Below are 22,574 nucleotides of genomic sequence, written 5' to 3'. Positions count from 1 at the left end.
GGTTATGACTGAACCCCGGAGACTCCTTTTATGATAACAGTTAGCCTAAGACACACACAAGTGTCTTCACTCTATTTAAGTATTTCCTTCCCTACCCTTCCCAGTAAAAGAGATGAGGTTATCTGTACCTCTGAAAGGAGAGCAGCTATCCATTTTAATTTTATGTGAGCAGTCCTTAAGGGAATTCATATGAGACATTCTGGTTCTAAGCACACCGTGCAAAGGACCGAACTGCTCAGGAGAATGATCAAGGTATGATTACATTGAACCGCTTATTAATGATGACACGGTAATGCGTTTTCTTACCGTGGATTAATTGGATGTTTCTATCATGGCTTTAATTTAGTTTAACAAAGTGACAGTGTTCAGGGAGCAAGATAACAAAGTATATATATAGTAATATTAATGAGACTTGGTTCATATACCTTTACTCTTTGGCAAGTTACAACAGCAGCAAAAAGGAGAGAAGTGTGTGTGTGTGTATGTGTGCATGCACGTGCGAACAGCGTGCGTTCATTTCAGGAATCTTGTTAGAATTCCAAGAGAGCTTACTCTAAAAAGATGCTCTAGAGGCCACTGCTGTTTTATCACACTTGAGCTTTGGTGAAGTGTCCCAGCACAGATGGAAAATGCCTGACCAGATACCAAAGGCCTCAGATGTCTGAATCGCTAATGGCTGCATCAGCCGTGTTTCCTCTGAAACCTGAGTTAACTTTATAATTTAGGACTCTTCCATAATACTGCAGAAAAGCCCCCCCACCCCAATAAAATCCAGGCAGCAATTACCACAGGGATTTATTCTTATATTTAAATATGGAAACTTACTGAATTCAAATGCTTAAAGTTCTAATGGATGTATTTTGCCAGTCTGCTATTGAATGTGATGCTGGATTATATGATGTGTACTGTTAAATCACAAAAGTTCAACTGAGTCAATGTAAACATCAAACTGACTTTATTGAATGATTCGTGAATTGAGTGGCACCCCATCTAGCAAGTAGAAAGGAGCTCCGCAGGGTTGTGGGAAAGGAGAGGGTTCTAAAGCCAGAAAGGGGACAGAGAAAGGAAATTATTAGCAAAGAATGCATTGTTTCAGAGAAGGTGGCCCTCCTGAGGTGGATAGTTAAGATTACATTCCTGAGGGAGGTGGAAACTGCAGTTTGATTAGGTGTTAAATCTCGGTTTCCTGCCATGAGGCCTTAGCACAAGTGACTCCATTTTGAGCCTGATGTCTCTTTTTTCAAAAAGAAGGATTTGGTATGCTGGATTTTGCTTTTATTATTATCTTCACTCATACTTACTCTTCACCTCTCTTACATTATAGTGAGAAACTTTATATTATTACGAAATGTAAAATTAAACTATTCTGAGGTGTAAGTCTTCCTACAAAGTCAGGTTGAAGTCCCATGGTTCCTCCAGTTGATTCTTAGGGACACTTAATGACACTTTAAAGACCAGTCTTCCTATTGTATTAAAAAAATAACTTATGTAAAAATACCTGCCTATTATTGTTTAGTGACATTTGTTACAAAGGAGAGAAGATTTTCATAATATATATTGATTCTATATTCACGAATTTTAGGGCAATTGTTTCATTTTGGTAATTAACATGATACATATTTTTGATCGTCATTACAAAATACTTCTTAGGTTTCTCTGTCTGTGGAACCAACCTGGATTTTACTCCGCTTATTAGTTGGACATTGTCCTAGGCAGATGCCAAACACAACAGGGGCAAGGATGCTGCTTTTTCCTTTCTTCCTTTCCTCCTCATCTTTTAAAATGTTCCCAGTTTGTGTGTGCGCACCCCCCCCCCCAGCCCAGTCTCCCTTGCCTTTTCTCAGGAATGCCTCCTTCTGTGTTCCCTTTTTTTCCCTTCATACCAAGTCCAACACAAACTGGTAGATTCAGCCTTTCATAAAACTTGCCTTGACCACTTTTGCCTACCATGGTTATTTCTTTTCTGAGTGTCCCTCCCAGCTCCAGAAATTCTTCCTGCTTACTACCTGTTCATTTATATTTATTCCATTTCAATAGATCGATTATAAAGTCTTGAAGGCAAAGTCTTGAGCCTTTAGTGTTTAAAAAAAATTTTTTTTTATTAAGTTAACTTTACAGTGTTGTGTCAATTTTCAGTGTAGAGCACAATTTTTCAGTTATACATGAACATAATATAGTCATTATTTTTCACCGTGAGCTACCACAAGATCTTATATATATTTCCCTGTGCTATACAGTACAATCTTGTTTATCTATTCTTTATATGCCTGTCAGTATCTACAAATTTCGAACTCCCAGTCTGTCCTTTCCCACCCCCCACCCCCTTGGCAACCATAAGTTTGTATTCTATGTCTATGAGTCTGTTTCTATTCTGTATTTACGTTCTTTTTTTTGTTTTGTTTTGTTTTTTTAGATTCCACATATGAACGATCTCATATGGTATTTTTCTTTCTCTTTCTGGCTTACTTCACTTAGAATGACATTCTCCAGGGACTTCCATGTTGCTGCAAATGGTGTTATGTTGTCATTTTTGGTGGCTGAATAGTATTCCATTGTGTATATTCCACTTCTTCTTTATCCATTTATCTGTGGATGGATATTTAGGCTGTTCCCATGTCTTGGCTATTTAATTAGTGCTGCTATGAACACTGGGGTGCAGGTGCCTTTTTGAAGTAGGGTTCCTTCTGGATATATGCCCAGGAGTGGGATTCCTGGGTCATATGGTGAGTCTATTCCTAGTCTTTTGAGGAATCTCCGTACTGTTTTCCACAGTGGCTGCACCAAACTGCATCCCCACCAGCAGTGTAGGAGGGTTCCCTTTTCTCCACAGCCTCTCTACCATTTGTCATTTGTGGGCTTTTGAATGGTGGCCATTCTGACTTGTGTGAGGTGATGCCTCACTGTAGTTTTGATTTGCATTTGTCTGATAATTAGTGATATTGAGCATGTTTTGTGCATCAATGTGCCTATTGATCATTTGTATGTCTTCCTTGGAGAATTGCTTGTTTAGGTCTTCTGCCCATTTTTGGATTGGATTGTTTGTTTTTTTCTTATTAAGTCATATGAGCTGCTTAATATATTCTGGAGATCAAGCCTTTGTCAGTTTCATCTTTTGCAAAAATTTTCTCCCATTTCGTAGGTTGTCATTTTGTTTTGCTTATGGTTTCCTTTGCTGTGAAAAAGCTTGAGCCTTTAGTTTTTTGTGTCTCCCTCAGCTCTTCAGAGAAGGGACTGCTGGATGTAGGGATTGCAAGAAAGGAGTGGTGCCCTCCCAGAGCCCATGGCTGGGCTCAGGACAACTCTTGTTTGCAACAATCTTTGCAAAGGAAAGGCTGTTATTCATTACATACAGGACATTCAAGTCTAATCTGGAGAATTTGTAATCTAAGTCTGAAATGTATACACGCAATCAGATGCAAAAGACATGTGACCACTGAGAAATAGTGACAATATAGTTTTTTTTTTTAATTAAAGTATAGACAGTTTACAATGTGTCGATTTCTGGCGTACAGCATAATGCTTTAGTCATACATATATTTGTTTTCATATTCTTTTTTTACCATAAGTTACTACAAGATACTGAATATAGTTCCCTGTGCTATAGTTTTAAAGGGTAGTATTGATTACAGATCACAAGCACAATAATACACACTCAGCATTACATTTATTGAACATCAAGACATAATACTTTATGTAATTCTTAGCACAACTCTTGGAATTATGTAAAGTGAGCCCCATATTATTAAAGGGGGATAAAGAAGTCTTATAGAAATAATCTAACCATCCTAGAGCCACATAGCCAGTCAGTGACAGATGGGACTTTGAATCTAAGTATGTTTACATCCTAAACTCATGTGTTCATTCCTCACCTCCACCCCCACCATGTTCCTCACTGATAAGAATGAGTCTTCCACTCTTCGTAATGAAATGGAGAGATTCTGTTTTACTGGGAGCCATATTTATTGCATGGCTTTTTTTTTTTTCCCTAAGGAAAACAAAATGAATAATAATTCTTATAAAGGATATGCAGGATTCTTAAACTACCCTGTATTAAAGGAGTAAATTCAGGGAGCCACAACAAAGCACAGCTCCTGCTTTAGGAAACACTCAGTAAAGAGTGATACTATTTTACATATTGTATATATTATATTTTTCTTCTATATTCCTTGCTTTCAGTCACATGAAGACTACTTTTCACCAAAGGGATTTCATTGACTCAAATGTAATGTGTGTGTCTTAAAGTGATCAGTGAATTATAAGAAGATGGAAAAACTTTTATTGCAAAATTAATTTTTTTCTTTCCTTTGAAGTCTGCTGCAATTATAAATGTAGAACACACACAGTAAAATGAAGCAGCTAAGCAGCTAAACGTTTTCAAGATAAATTACCTCTTAAAATACAGCAAGTTCTTTGTTTTTTTATTTTTTTTAATGAGAAGGAAGACTCTGCCAGGTAGAAGGGTTACTAGCGATCCCTCACTGCTTGGCCACGACACTTTGTGAGTGGGATCCATTCCACGGGGATTAGCTGTGATGCTCCTACCTTCATTTAATGGGTGAGTCAGCCAAAACTCAGATGTACTAAATAGGAAGTCCAGGCTTATAAGTAACTGGATGAGCTAGGACTTGAACTCAGGTATTAAAAAAAATTAAGATTAGCAAGTTAAACCACCTGTTTGGTTTCTGTCTTTCTATGGAGGAAGAGTGAAAGTTGACAATCTAAATTAAAAAACGAGTCATGTCTTTTTCTGAATATAGTAACAATTCATTTTAAAAATGACATGTTCTTGATAACATCTATTATTTTTACCTACCTTTTAACTCATTTACATTTAGTTTTTAATTTCTCTTTTTTTCATTTTTCATTTTAATGTTTTGGAGGGAAGGTTATTTTATTTATTTATTTTTAGAGGAGGTACTGGGGATGGAACCCAGGATCTCATGCATGCTAAGCATGCGCTCTACCCTTGAGCTATACACTCCCCTCTCATCAGATTTAAATGTATTGTTTTTCAAACCATGTAAGACTTAAAACAAAATATGAAATAGGGGCTCAGGGGTAGAGTAAAAGTTCTACAACAGAAAAGTTAACTTGTTTTTATAAATACATTTAATTTAACATATTTTTCTGGTCACTTGTTTTCTGATGGGGTTAATGATGAGTAATACATCCATTTAATACATTAAAAAGAAATTGGGAGTAGTTTTAAAATTTACTTGTGTTTGATCATTTGTTTTCATAGGTAAAGAGTCTTTCTAGCCTCATCAGGAAACAAAAGAACTTTGCATCATTTCTGTGTGAAAAAAAATGCAGGAACACCTGCTACCTGAAGGCCATTATCATGTTTTGGAACTACTCCATCTGTAATAAGCTGTTGATATTTTAATTGAGATGACTGCCTGCTGTAGGGAATTTGAATCTACTTGCCTGAAGGCATTCAGGACTACCCATTATGCTATCATGATAGAAAACATAATGTATTCAAGCCAGAGGTGGAGAAAAACAATGCATTTCAGGAGAGCCCTCCTGATTATAGCAACCCAGTTGTGCTGAAAAACTGTAATTAAATTAGTTTATTGCTTTATCTGGCTTAGTGATTCAAAGAATTGTAGAGATGGTGGATTCCTTTGAAATATGTTTAATTTAAACTTTGTTCTGCAGATGAAGGAACTAAGATTATCAGGGTTGTATTTCTTGTCCCAGCTTATATGATACTTTAAGAAAAAAGTTAAGACGTGAATCTTTCCTGGCTTTAAATTCAGAGCTCTTACGTGCTTGACTCCCTGGAAGTTCTACCTAAAGATCGTATTCAATATGGAAATACAGATTTTGTTCCATAGGTAGTGTAGAATGTCAGATTAACAAGTGAAAGGCCAGATTCCTTTGCCTACTTAGAAGACTGGCAGGGCTGGGTCTGTTTTTACCCACAGTCTAGGGAACAGTAGGCCTCCATTGTCGGTCAGGGTCAAGTGACAAGAGTGAATCTTCTCCATCCTTCCTCACCCCCCACTCCCTCACCCCCGGCGCAGCCACCGCAGTGCTGCTGTGAGGTGTGTACAGCTTGTTGCTAATACCAATGTGCCTAAGAGCGTGTCAGACAGATTTCTGTGTTTCAGTGTGTTTTGATCTCTTCATCCTCCTGAATATCTGCTGCTTTTTCAGTCACATTGTTGGGATCGTAGTCATTATTTCTGAGAAAAGGATGCAGAGAATATGGGTAGAGAGGATACAGAGCAGCTGGATATAGAAGGTTGATTTTTCAAAGACTGTCAATGGATTTCGGGCTGTAAATCCCATTAAACTAAACTGTAGTCCCAGAACTTCATTTGCTGTTCTGGAATTGTTTCAGCCCGTGAACATCTCAGTCTGCGTAGTTTCTGCACTGTTGTACTACTGACCTTGACCAAATCAAGGGACCAGCGTGGATCTCTGCATTTCAAGCCATAGCCATGCAACATACTGACACACCCAGAGTTACTATTAAATTAGTTGCCACATGATCACAATGTGCTGATTTATGTAAAATAAATGTTCCTTTTTAACCATCCTGGAGAATGTGACCATGTTTGTTCCCGGGGTATTTTTGAATAAGTGAGACTTTTTTTAAACTTTTTGCTTCTTTAGTCAGATCCTTTACCCATTTCAGGTTCCTCTACTGCTACCCACTAGGGCTTTAGGCAGCCGGTGGGGTCTGTTCTGTTAAGGTTTCTATTAAGATGCTAACAGCTTAGTTTGATGGACCCCAGGAGTTTTGCTTTTCAGGCGACTCTTATGACCCTCCTAAAGAACATTCTTCTCACTCCTGTTGTTATTTTACTTCTATCTCTGCCCTCACTACTGCTGCTACTCTTGTGATCAGCCTCTTGTTATTGACCAATTTCTTTTTTCTTTTTTTTAATTGAAGTATTGTTGATATATAGAGTTGTATGTTTCAGGTGTACAACATAGTGATTCAATATTTTTATAGACTATACTCCATTTAAAGTTATTATAAAATATTTGTTATATTCCCTGAGCTATATGTTACATCCTTGTGTCTTACATATTTTACACCTGGTACCTTGTACCTCTTAATCCTCTTTTCCTCTTTTCCCCTCCCTCCACCCTTCTCCCTACTGGTAACCACTAGTTTTGTTCTCTATATCTATTAATCTGTTTCTGTTTTATTATATTTATTTGTTTTTATTTTTCAGATACTATGTATAAGTGAAAACATACAGTATTTGTCTTTCTCTACTTCACTAAGCGTAATACTCTCCAGGTCGATCCATATTGTTGCAAATGGCGAAATTTCATTCTATTGTTATTGGCTGAGTAATATTCCATTGCATATATATAGTGTGTCTTATTTATCCATTCATCTATTGATAGACACTTAGGTGGCTTCCATATCTTGGCTGATTTCTCTTTTCATGCAATGTCCTAAGTCTTTTACACCTATTAACTCACTTAATCTTCAGAGTAAATTTGCAAGGTTGATATTACATCCTGATTTAACAGAACATGAAATTGAGACCGAGGTCACATAAAGAGTCAGTAGTATTGTCAGGATTAAAGCCAATTCTAACCCCAAAATCCATACTCTAAACCACGTCATTCAACTCCTGCTGTCAGAATGTAAAACCTTCTCATACCCAGAAGACCGAGATATTCCTGCTCATCAAAGTTTTCCAGTGGCTCTGAGATCATACAAATTAGAGATTTCCATGCTGCATATTGATAAATCCACAGGCCTGCCCCACACAAGTTAGAGAAGGGAGGGGATTGTTTTGTGTTCAGCAACTTCTGCAGCTTTATTTTCCAACTGCTTGTCAACATCTAGTCACAGTAACAATGTTTATCTCAATCAGTCTACATCATATCTGATATAATTAAAGATTTCAAAATCGAATTTAATAGCTGCATTTTAAAATTGGTAAGGAACAAACAAATTAGAAGCAATGCAATTTGATTTTTATAAGAACAAAACCAGTTAGGTGAAATCTTTTAATTGTATTTTTATTCAAAGATGAAATCTTGGAAACATCTCTTCTTTCAGAATCTTCCTCTTTCTTTGTCTCTTTCTCTGCTTTCTAGTGTGATCAAACTTGGCAACCATTTTTTTCCTCTTTGAAAATGGTGACACTCTAAATTAAAAGCAGAATTCTTCAAGATCACAGGTTCTTAATTAAGTGTGTGTGCATGTGCTGGTGTGTGTCACAGACCCCTTTGGCAGACCGTTGAACTTCTAAATTACTTCTCAGAATACTGTTGTAACTATAGAAGATAAAATACTAGAGTTACAAAGGAAAGAAATTAACTTAATACCAATTACTAAAATATTTTGTGTTTAATCTGAGTTTGTGACTTAGTAAATTTGTGTTAAATGACAATCTAGTGGAGAGTGGAATAACTGCTATTATTTCAAAGGGTTGATAAGCATAAGTGATATTTTGGGGATATTCACAGCACTGTAATGTGCTACTGATAGAGAGTCACAGGTACTATGATTTGTTGCCTGTATTCACAGCTAAAGAAAATGCCAAATTACAGTTGAAGTCAGAGCAAAGTTACACTTCTCTACTCATGTTCCAACACTCTTGAAAACCAGCATTTTGTGTATAAGGGGCCTTGAGAATTTTTAATTTTATAAAGTTATCTATCTTACATGTTCGGTGTTTACACTTATTTATTGTTAAGAAAAATCAACCTACTTTATCTGAGGAGGAAGTCTTTACATGGAAAACAAGTCCAGTTCCCTGTGATGGAAACATTAAGGTGCTGAAGATAACAATTCAGCCTGAACCGGTGCCGAGCAGGATAAGTAAACGGGCTTGGGAGCTGCCGCAGCCCAGGGCTATTTCAGCCCCTGGATGACAGGCTTGCAGCCAGAGTCAGCAGCTTCCAGACTGACGGCTAGCGGATTCAAATATTGAGGAATGTCTTTTCACATGTCATAAATAGTCACAGCTATTGGCTTTTTATGTCATGTAAGATCTGGGAGATGGCAGAGAAGAAAAGTGATACTGTAACACACCTCATTTTTAAATCTCACTTTAATTTAAAAAATTTTTTAAATTATATATATTTTTTGATTGAGAGGTAATTAGATTTGTATTTATCTTTAATGGTGTTACTGGGGATTGAACCCAGGACACACACTCCGTAACTAAGCTGTACCCTCCCCCTTACTTTAATTTTTAAATTAATTTTAATCTAAGATATTATTGGCCAGTCGCTTCCTGTGGTTACTCTTCATCTGTGAGCAGAAAGTCAGAGGCAATAGACTGCCCTGTGTGGGAATCCTGAGGGCCAGTTAATTTCATTTCAGCTTTTGCTTACTTCCTGATAATATTTGTATTTTAATTGTTTCAAACCAATGTATCGTGGCAAAACATTCCTTTTTTTTCTTTCATTTTATTTTGGGGGACATTGCCTGAACATATCAAAATAGTCTTCAGTGCATGAGAGTAACTCTTTCTGGAACTCAAAAGTTCTCCTCAACCAATCTTTAATGCCCACTCTGTTCATTTTCTCTGGAGTTTGCAACACGCTTCTACCATAATAAGTTAGAATTGCTTATCTGTGGGCTATTTGTTCCAAGTGAATCACCTCCCTGACTCAGAAGCTGCTACAAAGTAGGGGATACTTTGTTGTTTTTTTTTTTTTAAACTAATTATAGATCGGAGAGTTGGAGTAGGAAAAAAACCCCTCTAATTGACCTTCTTATGTATTATCAAAACAAAGTCCTAATAATGTTAGTAATCTTTTCTCTGTAAGAGGTGAATGTATAACGCATTCCTCTTTGTAATCTTTGGTGAATTTTAGTTAAACCAAGTGTTTAAAACCTGTTTTTCTAACAGTGAAGAAAAATAAGATACATTTCCAGATTGGAGCATCTCTCCACACCTTGTAAAGCAATCAGGGCTATTTTCTAATCATCTGTGAATTGAGTCAGCAGAGCTCTGTGGCAGATTCTGCTGTGACCCTACCTCTGTAGGTAGCATTAGTGGGAGACATAAATAAAAAAAAAGCTGGCGAGTTTGGATCTACTATGTCCTAACTTAGACTGTTTATTGCTAACTTTGAATCCCTCTAGTTGAGGACTACAGCCTTTCTTTACAAGCTCAATTCCAACTCTTCACCTCTTGCTTCCATTCATGCATTCAAACAAATCTTCAGTGAGCTTCTACTAAATATCTTCCTTGCTGTCATGGAACTTGTGAGTTTATAGAGTGGACTTAGCTTCTTGTAAAAAGCAGCAGGGTGGTTACTCAGCCAGTCAGAAACAGTCAGAGCTCTCCCACTAAAACTGAGTGTTCTTTGATATTTAATTATCCTCTTTTGAAATTATCCTCTTTCTAAGGAGATGAGTTTTGACTTCCTGGGCTGCATTCTTGGAACAGGAACCTCTCTGAGGTTCATGGTCTGGGTCCTAACTGAGCGGCATGCGTTCACATACCACTGAGTCTTTGTCTCCTGGCCCCACCGCATTGCACACTGACTGTCTACGCGTAAACTTCTATTCTCTGACGACTAGGGAGCTTTCATGATGCAGGGACTGTCTCTGCCTTGCTTACTGTCTTGTCTCCAGCATGTAGCATAGTGCCAAGCATACAGCTTATAGTAAGTATTTGAAATGAATGAGTGGATGTACAGGCTTTCCAGATATAATTAAATACCAACAGTAGAGGACAAACCGTTTGATATTCTAGTGATTCAAAAGCTATTAAAATATTTGTAGAGTGAAAGTGTTTAGAGGAAATAAGAGACATTTGAACTGAATCTTGAAAGGCAGAGAGGAATTTGGATAAATAGAGGAAAGAAGGGAGAAAGTTTCAAATGGCAGAATGCATAAAGGCGGAGAAACCTAGATCCTGGACTTCCCAACAGAGGCGGTAATTAAAGGTACAATATTAATGATGATAGTAAAGTAAGCATTTATTTGACCCTTGAAAGTTCACAGCATGCATTTGTTTATCTGATACTGTGAATTTATTTTTTGTTATTAAACACAGTGTTGCTTACTTTTATTGTGTTTGTAGTTTTCAGTTGTTTCTGACTTTTTATTATCTTTAGCTTTAGCTTAACTTCGTAACCATATTTATTAACTTGTAATATATTTATATTAAATTATAACAGATTTTAAATGCAAATTAGCAATTTGTATAAACACTAGTCATAGTGTAATCACATTTAATAATAATCCCAAGCTGCTTTTTGAACACCAAAAGAACAGTTGAAAAATCAAATTCTTAAAGATTTTTAAAAATGAACTTGACTTTTAACTTCTGTTTGAATGAGAAAACAAATTTCAATTTATCTGCTAGATAGTCATTCATACGTTGTTGACATTTTCTTTTTGTCAATTTACATGATAGGTTACATAAATTTTGTAGATTTAAATAAAATATATAAATTTTTAATTTAGTTCTTATGGCCCAGATTATACACAGAATCACTTAGGCTCAAACATAAATAGCACTGACGAACAGTCAGTGGCAACCAGTTGGCCCACAATGGTCGCTTCTCATGATACGACTTGAAGATCAACTAATCAGTCAAGAGAAGTTTCTCCAGTCAGAGCCATCTATTCACCAGCATTTGGTAGCAATTGTCTTGCATCCATTTAACATAATTTTTAAGAACTTTCTGTTAAGGCTGCTCATGTGATAGTCAAAAACACAACCAGATTAACTGAATATTGAAGAATAAGATTTTTTTCTGGGTAATGTTGAACTCTCGAAGGCCACAGATCAGTAAAACATGTAAGATTTTACTTGCCAAGGACCAATTTTTAACCCCATTAAAAATGCATGTTATATCTTCCTATTTGTCTTTCTGCAAGTCCCGTTTGTGGTGTTCTGGGAACCTTCCTTCTCTTGCAAGGGACATCATTCTTCATCTTTTCCCATGGCAAGCTTTTCAACTTTTAACGCCATTACTAAACAGTTTTTTCCCTTAAAATATTTCTCATCAAGCACATATTGCCACCTGTTATCCACTCACATTTATCTTCTGTGCTCTTATCCATGCCTTTTCATCATCCATAAATTTTTAAAATCAGTGACTTGTTCTCCATTCTTTGGACACTTGTCACTTGCTATCATTATCTTGAAGGCAGGCTACAAGTAGAATTTATTTTTGTTTCCTCTGTAAGAAATTGTTCGTCATAGGCACATAAAATACTTATTAGAAACAATAAGACAGATTCCCAGTATCTCAATGAACTTAAATATAAACAAGGAGAATGACATATAAACGTGATAAAAGAAATTTAGAAAATGGAAGATCTGGGGGAAAGTTTTGGGTGGGACCTGAAGATGGAATTACCTGTGCAGTCTAGACCGTTTCTCTGTTCTTTGTAAAACTACAACTTTTGTGGTCCTAAATGAAAGCCCTATATCATGTTGTGGTTGGTATTATTCTATCAGGAATGGAAAAATAGATATTAAGCAAGGACTTGGCCAAATTACTGTTCTTTTATGAATTAGATCATTTATTTATAGAGTTACTTTATGGATCAAGAATTCAACAGTTTATTTCACGTATCATATATCCATATGTCAAGACTTTAACATGCAAATTTCCATGATTGACTCATTGAAGACTGTTGTAAATTACAAATGCAGATCAATTTTATTTTCAATTCAACGTGTGCCATTTACCATATCCTGTAGATGGTCATTGTATATCACTATGTCCTTTTTTATGCTAACCTCCTGATGGCAAAAGAAGTTTTTTCAGTTTTATGAGCTGAGGGATCATTATTCTGAGTGCTAGCAACTGAAGTGACATAGAGACTTGAGGTTATCAAGAAGGGTAAAATAATATTTTCTGTGAATTTATGTATTTCTTTTCATCAGCATTCATGAGCCCTCAGGATTTTAGGGGTCATATTTTTAATGAGTTAACTTGACTCTTTGACTTCACTGGGGGTCATTCAGCAAAGAAAATCTCACCGAAGTTAGAGGTGCATATGGTTCAGGAATAATGACAGAATGGTTAGAAAGTTGTTTCATTTAGAAGAGGAGGACTTAATATTTTTTTGGAGCAGGAAGGGTATTTAAATTATTTTTGAGAAAAATTCCAAATTATAGCTTAGGTTGAATATAATAACTTTTGTAGCTTCCTTAGAATCAGAGCTAATTATTCTTCATATTGAAAAGAACATACAGAAACACACATATATTGAAAGAAAATAATACTTAAATGGCATTAAACCAGCTTAGCTTTTGCAAAGCACTTTTATTCCACTTGAGAGGTTTTTTTTTTTCCCTAAAAGATGTCTAAACAGAAGATAAATTAAGAAAAAGAAATAGTCAAAATTAGAGGAAACTTTTTCTTTTTCATTTTCTTTCTACATTTGAGCACCAAATACGATGGGAACATAGACATGAATTTTTGCTGTTTACTTTGTTTACTTAGATGAGGAGAGATTGTGCACCATTTTATTTTTACATGTATACATTTAGGAGTGACTTTAGTATGCATTTTTGCTTTTTGATTATTACTCTATCCACAAAGTAATAAACATCATTTGGGAAAACTCATACAATACTTTCAAACAGATACCTCAGTACTTGAAAAATATTTTTATGATTTATAAAATGATTAAAGGCATGCTGTTGGTCTGGAGCACCGGATAAGTTTTTTTTTTTTTTTTTTTTCAGATAATTTATCTGTAGCTAAGATATAGCTCCTTCTCTCTTATGGTTAGAAGTTTCTGATAAATCCCGCTTCATTATAAATCTCCCATTTTTTTCTCCAAACTTTCTAGCCCCAAATATGTGAGCTTTTTCTGAGTAGCTTAGACACTTTTAAATTTCTAAGACAGTTTTATGAATGCAGACATAGTTGGACAGTGAACTGGAGCCAAAGAACTCGCAGTGTGTGGTTCAGAATGACTGATGGATTACTATAGATCTACTTTATTTTCCTAGATCTCTGGGGAAGTGATAGCTCTATATTATGTTTTTGCACACACATAATGTGAATTACTTAAAATTTTTTTAAGTCAGCACTTCCCAAAAGTTCTGTTAAATTTAATAACCTCATTGTGAATCGGTCGGGTCAGACCCATCATACAAGGCACAGTAATCAATCAGGCCACTTGAATCTTCTCATATATGGTCATTGCTTTGAAAATATATGAAATTCAATATACAGTGAAGAGAAAGCAAACCTACTAATTTTTTCCTTGTAATTACCAATGAGTATATCCACCTGAATAAAAGGTCTGTATATGTATTCGTGAAGATAGTTAGCATTTTATTCAGTAGATCTTTCATGATGACCACAATCAATTGTGCAAAAGGTTAAACTTGTGAAAATAATTGCAATTTGAAATGAAGCATTGGTAGTATTTTGCATATTCACATTACTCTGATTTTCTTTGTATTTCTGAATTTGTGAAGAATACTTGAAACATCTTCCTTGTTATTTCTAATGATGGAAGTGACAGCTACTAGTAGACCATAGAAGGAACTGCATGAACAAGATCATTACTTTTATGGGAATTTATGTTCACCAGAAAGGCCATCTTCTCTCCCCTTTGAAGGGTCCCCAGCATCTAATAATACTTTTAGGTTATTTGCATATCCACCACTGAGTTGTTTACCCAGAGCTACTTCTCACCATGGTGTGCTTTTACCTGAAACTCTCAACAGTATTTTCGGCCATTGATTATTCTGTTCTTGTTGCTGTCTGGGACTCTGAGACCCTTGACCTGAGGCCCTGCTACAATTGGCTTGCTGTTCTCAACAAAGGGGAAAAAAAACCCCACGTCCCCCTTCGGTCTTATCCACTCATTCAAAATAAAACCACCAACACAAGGCTAAGGTGTATGTCAGTTTTACAGAAGGGTTGGATGTAGTCAGAATTTTAGAATGTAGGAACGGAAACAAATTTAGTCTCTAGTCTTCCTTCCTTTGCTTCAGTTTGACGTTCCTTGGGGTCTTCCAAGGAATGGCATGATCCTTCCTCCAGTGCATGGATAGAGTCCAGTTCCAGATGCCACCACCCCTAGGCACAGCCATTGGCCTTGACTTTGGATGCATATTTTCCTCCTTTTTGCCAGAGTAATCAGAAGACACCACGACCCGTCTCAGCTCATTTCCCAAGGTGTGAGGTATTTAGCTGACAGAATGTTATAGTGGGCTTTGGATTTGTGACACCGGACATGTAGCCAGAGAGAGGGGGACTTAGATTTGAATCTCAGCTCAGCCACTTATTACTTATGACCTTGGGCAAATTGCTTAGCATTTTTGAGCCACCACAGATACATAGATATAAAAATATTACGTGACAGTCATAACATGAGCTAAAATAGTTTTAAGATCATCAAATGCCATAGTAATGGATGAGAGTAAGCTTTGGAAACTATAAAGCATTTAACAAGTTTTAGGTCATTTTTTTCTATTCCTAATGAAAAGGGAGCATAAGAATGGCGGGTAGTAAATTAAGAATATTTATTTTTGTTCTTTTGTTAAAAATGAACTATATTTGGAATATATATATATATTATATATATATATAATATATGTACATAAAATCAAAAATGTGTGTTCTATTACTTTTCTAGTGGGAGTTTTCATGTTGTTTCCACTTAAGTGTTCTTCTCTTTGATGCCAGAATTCGTTATCTGTGTTTATTCTCACACGTCATCTGGATGCACAGAGCGTTGTGCCCGTGTTCGCTGCTAACCGAGCCGTGATGAGATTCTGTCAGGCGTTAAGCTCTGGGCACAAGCTGCTGTTGTTTGCCTCCCGTAACCTGGCTGGGGATGTCTGTCATTTAGGAGATAACGTTTAGAAAAGCAGAATGTTATCGTGAGGTGGGTTATTCATGACAAATGCATATCCACATAAAACTAAGATGTTTATTTTTAAAGTAAAGGAAGGGCCTTGAGATATGCCAGCATACTTCGTTAAAAAAAACATGTGAGTATTCAGATAATGACATCTCTCACAGACAGAAGAGCAGCTGCACGATGCAGACCACAGGCCACCCGTTCAGTAGCTCTGTACTGAGAAAAAAATCCAGTGCCCACACTTTGTTATGCGAGGGCCAGTTCTCCAAAAAAGCGCTGACTATGCGGAGGAGAATCTAATGACTAACATGATTTTAGAAGACTTTTTGTTTTTTTAGTGTTCCATGTGTAACCCTCATGTTTACCTTCCACCTCCAAATACGTGTACAACTTTTCTTCCTATTTTAAAGGAGGAGGGTTCTTTCTTCCTGATGAAGGCTAATTCTTCCATCTCTGGTCTTGACTGCACCACCATCTGCCTTAGAAGCTGGCTTGACATCAACCTGGATTAAATCTCAAGATTTAAGATCCAGCATGTGCAAAAATTAAAAAGGCAAAAACCAAGTATTGCCAAGAAAGTAGAACAAGCTGTGAAAGATTTTGTACGCTCTTGGTAGGAGTGTAAATTGGTGTCATGATTTTGGAAGATAACTTGGCAAGTAAAATTGAGACTAGTAAGTAAATATAGTAAGTAAAATATATATACTCCATTATCCAGCTGTGTTCCTCATTTGTATAGTTTTTGGAGAGACGATTGCGTGTGTATCCAAGAGTCATGACAAAAAAAAGAAAAAGACAATTGCGTGTGTATCCAAGAGTCATGACAAAAAAAAAGAAAAAGCTCTAAGCTAAGACCCACCCAAATGTCAGCCAGTCGAAGAACAACTGAATATGACTGTTCCTACAGCACAAAAGGAAAAAAACAAGTATCAAATTTTCACACGTGGATTCCCTCCTTAAGCACATTCTTCCTTGCTCCTTCACTTCAGTTTTGACCCTCCTTTTAGTCTTTTCAAGGAATCACATGTTTTATCCTCCTAATGCACATATAGACCCTCTTAACTAATGTGTGGTGTGTTCAAACAGTGAAAACCATACATTAGTGAAATGCATTAACAAACCAAAAAATTAAGCAATTTAATTAGATAACGGGTGAAACACACAAAGAAGCATTTCACTGAAGAGACTGTAACAGATGGCAAAAAAAAAAATTACGGAAAAGTTTTCAACATTATTAGTGATTAGGGAAACATAAGTTAAATCCACAAGGAAATATCACACACCTCGATCAGAATGGCTAAAATGAAAATAAATAAGTAAATCTCAACACCAAATGCTAAGATAGATATAAAAATACTGGGTCATTCACACGTCGCTGAGGAGACTGCAAACTGGTACAGCCACTCTGGAATACAGTTTAGCAGTTTCTTAAACAACAGAAAAAGTAGACATGTAACTACCGTGTGATCTAGTCACTGAAGTCCCAGGCGTTCATCCCAGAGAAAGGAAGGCTTGTTCACACAAAAACTTGTACACAGATGTTTACAGCAGCATTATTCGTGACAGCCCAAAACTAGAAATAATTGAAGTCCTTCAGTAGGGGGATGGGTAAGTGAACAAGGTACATCCACATCATGGACACTGACTCAGGGATAAAAAAGGAACACGTTATTGATACGTGCAAGAACTTGGGTGTGTCTCCAGGGAATTATGCTGAGTGAAAGAATCCGCAGTTTGTAGACTGTAGGATTGCATTTATATAACGTTCTTGAAATGATGGATTTATTTTACAGTGAATAATAGATTCGTAGTTGCTGTAAGTTAAGGAGTGGATGGAGGTGGGAGAGAAGTACATGTAGCTACAAGAGGGCAGTGAAGGGAAGGAGTGATGCTCATGGTGAGAGAATTGTTCTGTACCAGTGTCACTATCCTGGCGATCATATTGTACTATAGTTTTACAAGATATTTCCACTGGGGGAGCTGAGTAAAGGTGCCTCTGTGTAATTTTTTAAACCTGTATGTGAATCTACAATTATCTCAGAATAAGAAGTTTAATTAAAAATAATTGTTAAGTGTTAGATTCAAATCCTAATGGCGATTTTGCTTCATCTTATATACAGCTAAACTTCCTCTGCAGTTTATACAGTCTGAAAGTATTTCCATCTTCTTAATCATGACATTACATTTAACTCTGTGGAATCTGGAGTTCACGATATTACCACAAAATAGACACCGTAATAGTCTTAGTTTACCCTAGTCCAGATTTTAGCTAATTAGTAGTTTGCTCTGTGTCTGTTATAAGCCATGTTCTGAAATTAATACACAGAAAATATTTCTGGCTATTTAAATTTCTCATCATTTGCGCTCTTATTTCAGCAAGCTTTGTTTCCAAATGTATTATTTTCACACTCTCTGCTTTTCATATTGCCTATATGATCCCATGCCAAGTTTTAGATTTTAGCTGGTAGAATGGTAAATGTTTTTTGGTATTTTGTACCCAAGTTCCGTTTACACTTTTTTAACCTCATTACAAATCACTCTAAGTGGACCTCAAAGCAGTCCTCATGAATGTCAAGCCTAGAAAACAGACACTTTTCTCACTACTTTAAAATTTAAGATGAAATAATTTGCACTTTGGGATGAAGCTGTAGTCAGTATTTCAGATCAGAAGAATTGCATAGTACAAGCCTAGCTCTTGACCTCTGGAAATCTAAATTAAATCTCTCAGCTAAGTGTGAACATTGTGCACTTCAGGAAATAACCTTGGTAATAAATTCGGGGAGAGCAGGAACAGACAGAAGCTAGTGAACTGTCTTCCCTTCTTTTCTTCCTCTCTTCCTTCTTCCCTTCCTTCCCTCCCTCCCTCCCTCTCTTCCTTCCTGTGGTTTAGTGAGGACCTGCTTTAAGCCAGGCACAGTTAGGAATAAATATTGCACAAATGCAGCAAATAGATAATTTATTATTCTAAAAATTCTATTTAGCTTGTGGGATAACTCAGAGGTTACAGATTTGGACACTCACTGTATCAAAAAATTGAATTTGGGGAAAAGAACATTAAAAAAATAATCTCCTTGGTGTAAGTGTTTACTAGCAACATAGTCTCCCTTGATACTGATTATTAAGATATTTTTCCAGGCTAGTTTTATTAAATTCTGTCTTAATTGGACTTTTTTGGTAAATGTGCTACAATTTAATTTGCAGAAAAGTATTGTCAATGAAGACATGATTTAGTATAACATCAAGTTGGACAGTTTTTGGGTTAAGAAGTTGAATACTGAGTCACCCTTCTAGGCAACAGCGAGTGGTAGATGGACGTTTTTTGAAGTGTGCTATACCAGTTGTCTGCCATGATGTCCAGACCAGCCCTGAATGTACCACATTCAGATCTGTAAGGAGGTACTGTTTATACTCCATCATCTTATCCTTTCAGCTAAGTTATGAAGATTGTAATTAAAATATTTAGATATTGTGAATAGGTATGCCTAATTCTAAAAGCGGGTAGCCACAGCAGCTGCTAGCATTAACCTGAGGCTCTCTAATTTTGATATTATCCAAACACGACCTAACAGGTAATAAGCAATTGATAAATGTGTGCTTAACAGAGCGGTGAATGGTAGCTAAGTCTTATTCCCCTCTTCTTGTTAACTAAGCATCCTTTTAACTAAATACGTTATCTCATTTATTCCATACAATAACTCCATGAAAAGGGTATTACTGTAACACTCTTCTTCAGATGGGAAAACTCATTAACTTGCTAAACTGAGCAGGTGATTGAGCTGGAGTTTAGGTCCAGACAGTCCAGCCTGTGGACTCCAGCTCTTAATCATCACCTCAGGCTGCCACTCAGTTTGTAGGACTTAGAGATTCGTGAATTCCACACGCAGCCTTCACTCAGCAACTAGCAGCCAAACAAAAGGGGGACAATTAGTACTTTCCTAGACTTCTTTAAGCGTAGCAGTGATTTGGAGTTTGGTATGAGAAAATCTTCTGTTTAATTATAAAACTGTATTAAAGAATTTTGAAGAAAGTCTGAGCTTTGTGGGAGAACAGAATGTACATACATGTTTTCTGATCTCTTGGCTTCACACTGATCATTGCATAGCTGTGTGTTGCAAATTATACAACTGTCTTTAAAAGATTAGAATGGAAACCACTTTTAAAGAAGGGCAAATGGGTTTGGGCTCACATAAATTACTCTGCATAAATTGAATCTAGTAAAAACTAGAAAAACTCCATCAACCAGCAAAAAAAAAAAAAAAAAAAAAAAAGGAAGTTTGCCATTTTTCAACAGTCTTGTGTGGGGGCTAAAAGGTGTCTGAAATAACTTGAAAACCAAGATTTGTAAAATGCTTCAGTGGGAAATCCCAATGTATACTCTGTGTGATGGAGACATACTGAGCTAAGAAATTAGCATTAACACAAATGTAGGACAACTGGCAACTTTAGGGTTGAACCTGAAGCCCCATAGGGAGCCATCTGCAACTTAAACACATAAACTCAAAGTGAGAAATGAGAAATCAAAGGAGGAAGTGAGCCATGAGGAGGCTTGTGGCCACCAGAAAGCCAAAGAATTAACGTGTTATTTCTACTCCTAAGCTGATACCTTGCCATTTTCCCCATGAAAACCCTACTCGTTGTGTAGGGAAGTCCATGATTTGGGCACCTCTAGTCTCTCTCATAGTAATGTTAAGCGTAGACAATGCATTGAGTAAATTAAAAGTTATTACTATGTAGATCAAAGCCTTCATTTTGCAGGGAAGAAAAAAAAGAGTCATTCCATGATGTATTTTTAGAAGATAATTTTATTCTTATAAATTGAACTCACTTGCTACACATGGATTCAAACCTTTGAAAAGAAAGTGCTAGTAAATATCAGTTGTGGGGTGACTTCTGTGTACAGGCACGGCGTATACATGATAAATTGTAATTCCCTTGGAAGTTTTATGGAGCAGTTATCTCATTCATTTTACAAATGAGACACTTAAAGTTTTGAGTCTCTGTGACTTCATAGCCCTTGATGGCAATGAGCTACTACTAGTAAATAGGTTTGAAATTTAAGGGCTGTTAATACTTTTACGTTGACATTTTATAAAACGCCTTTAATGTTTTATCATTTTGCAACACTAGAAATTTAGGTCTGAGATGCTGATAGATTTATGCCCTCAGAGGAAGCACAGAAATACTTCAGTAATAATGCTCAGTGTACTGCGCTTGTCCTGTGCTGCTGCTTTTAAATTCCTGCTTTCTATTAGATAAATTTTGAGAGATTCTCTTTATTCACAAGTTCTTACCTATGCTTTGAAAATTATAGGCTAAATTTTTATTTATTTAGTGGGTACAGTTTAATTGTACTATTTCTCTTAGTCATGACAAATGTAAGAATTTTAGGAAACATCAATGTATTCGTCCAACTTCTTACACCCATATTATTCTGTATTTTCTCCTTGTTTTTCTACCTCACTCCACAACCAGTAAGTTTTTTTTTTTTTATTGTGTGTTTACCAGTTCCTTTCCTCTTCATTGCTTCTGACTCCTTCTCTGTGAGTTCAATTTTCTTATAAATGTAGGACATCATTTAGTAGTTTTTTTCAGTAAAGGTCTCTGAATTCTAGACCGCACAGACCTTTAAATGATAGCACGCTGTGTTCAGTAATTAGACTCTGGATAAATAACCTCTACTGTTTTTCCAGAAGGTTATTCTAATGTTGTTACCACATGGGATGCATTGAAAGGGAGAAAGAGTAAAACCCATTCAGGTGTAATTTAAAATTGTCAGCAGGTAATAATTGACAAATCATTTTGTCACCAATAGGATGGAACCCATATGATACATTTTTGAAAACACATTGTTAAGGAAGTGATTTGTGACTTGGAATTGGGAAGCCAGGTAAAGAGAAGTATAGTAATTTTAAATTTTTAGGTTGAGTGATTGGGTTAAAAAATGACACCTTAGGAGGAACAGAGAAATCTGGAAAAAGACCAAGCTAGTTTGGGGAACAAAGATGAGGAATTAGTGTTTGGTTATGTTTTAGTGTTTATATGACACACCTTATAATTTGAATTACGTAGTTGTGGCTGGAAAGATGTTGGTGTTAGAAACAAAAATTTGATAGTTGCTCTCAGAAATGTTTTCAAGTTGTGGAAAAGGATGTAGTGATTATATTTCAGTGGACATGGGGAGAGTAAGGTCTCAATGGCAGCTGTTGATAATCAGTCTTGAAACCAGCATCTTGGATCCCCTATTCCCCCAAGAAGTCTATAGACGAGCAATTTTCTGAACAACTGGGGACTTAAGAAGTTTCTTTGAAAATTTATATATAGCATGGTTTTCTACATAAATATAAAAAGAGCAGAAAGTATCTTGAATATACTGTAATTCTTTACTACAGACCAAACACTTCAAAATGTTCTTAGGCAGCCCCAAATGTTGAATGACTTATTTTCCCGAAAGATCACCAGTAAACCAGCTGGTTGGAACTTGGAACACATTTTTCTGAAGAAACAATAGTGTAAATCATGGTTTGTTTCATGAACTATAGTTTATAAAACCCTGTTAAAACCAGAATGTAGCTAAAATTAAAATAACAGGTAGAGAAAACACCTTTTTCTTTCTTTTAAACACCAAAAATATAATTAAGCACATGGGACAGACAGAAAAATCTTTGGGAGATACAATGATTTTTTCAGTGTGTTAAATTACAAATAACTAAACCAAATGAAAAATGTCCTAGATAAGATGGGTTTTTAGTTTTACTTTTAACTGTTACCATATGAGAAAAATTAA

At 36.2% G+C, this 22,574-nt stretch overlaps 1 protein-coding gene across 4 annotated transcripts in view; it reads left to right on the top strand.

Moving 5' to 3' along the window:
• The window catches only part of MALRD1 (MAM and LDL receptor class A domain containing 1), a 438,921-nt gene that overhangs the window by 213,270 nt on the left and 203,077 nt on the right, over window positions 1-22,574 (top strand). The window lies entirely within an intron of this gene.

Source organism: Camelus bactrianus, chromosome 35 (assembly GCF_048773025.1).
Source record: "Camelus bactrianus isolate YW-2024 breed Bactrian camel chromosome 35, ASM4877302v1, whole genome shotgun sequence".
In the NCBI taxonomy this organism is placed as follows: Eukaryota; Metazoa; Chordata; class Mammalia; order Artiodactyla; family Camelidae; genus Camelus; species Camelus bactrianus.
This window is presented reverse-complemented; position numbering and strand designations above follow the sequence as displayed.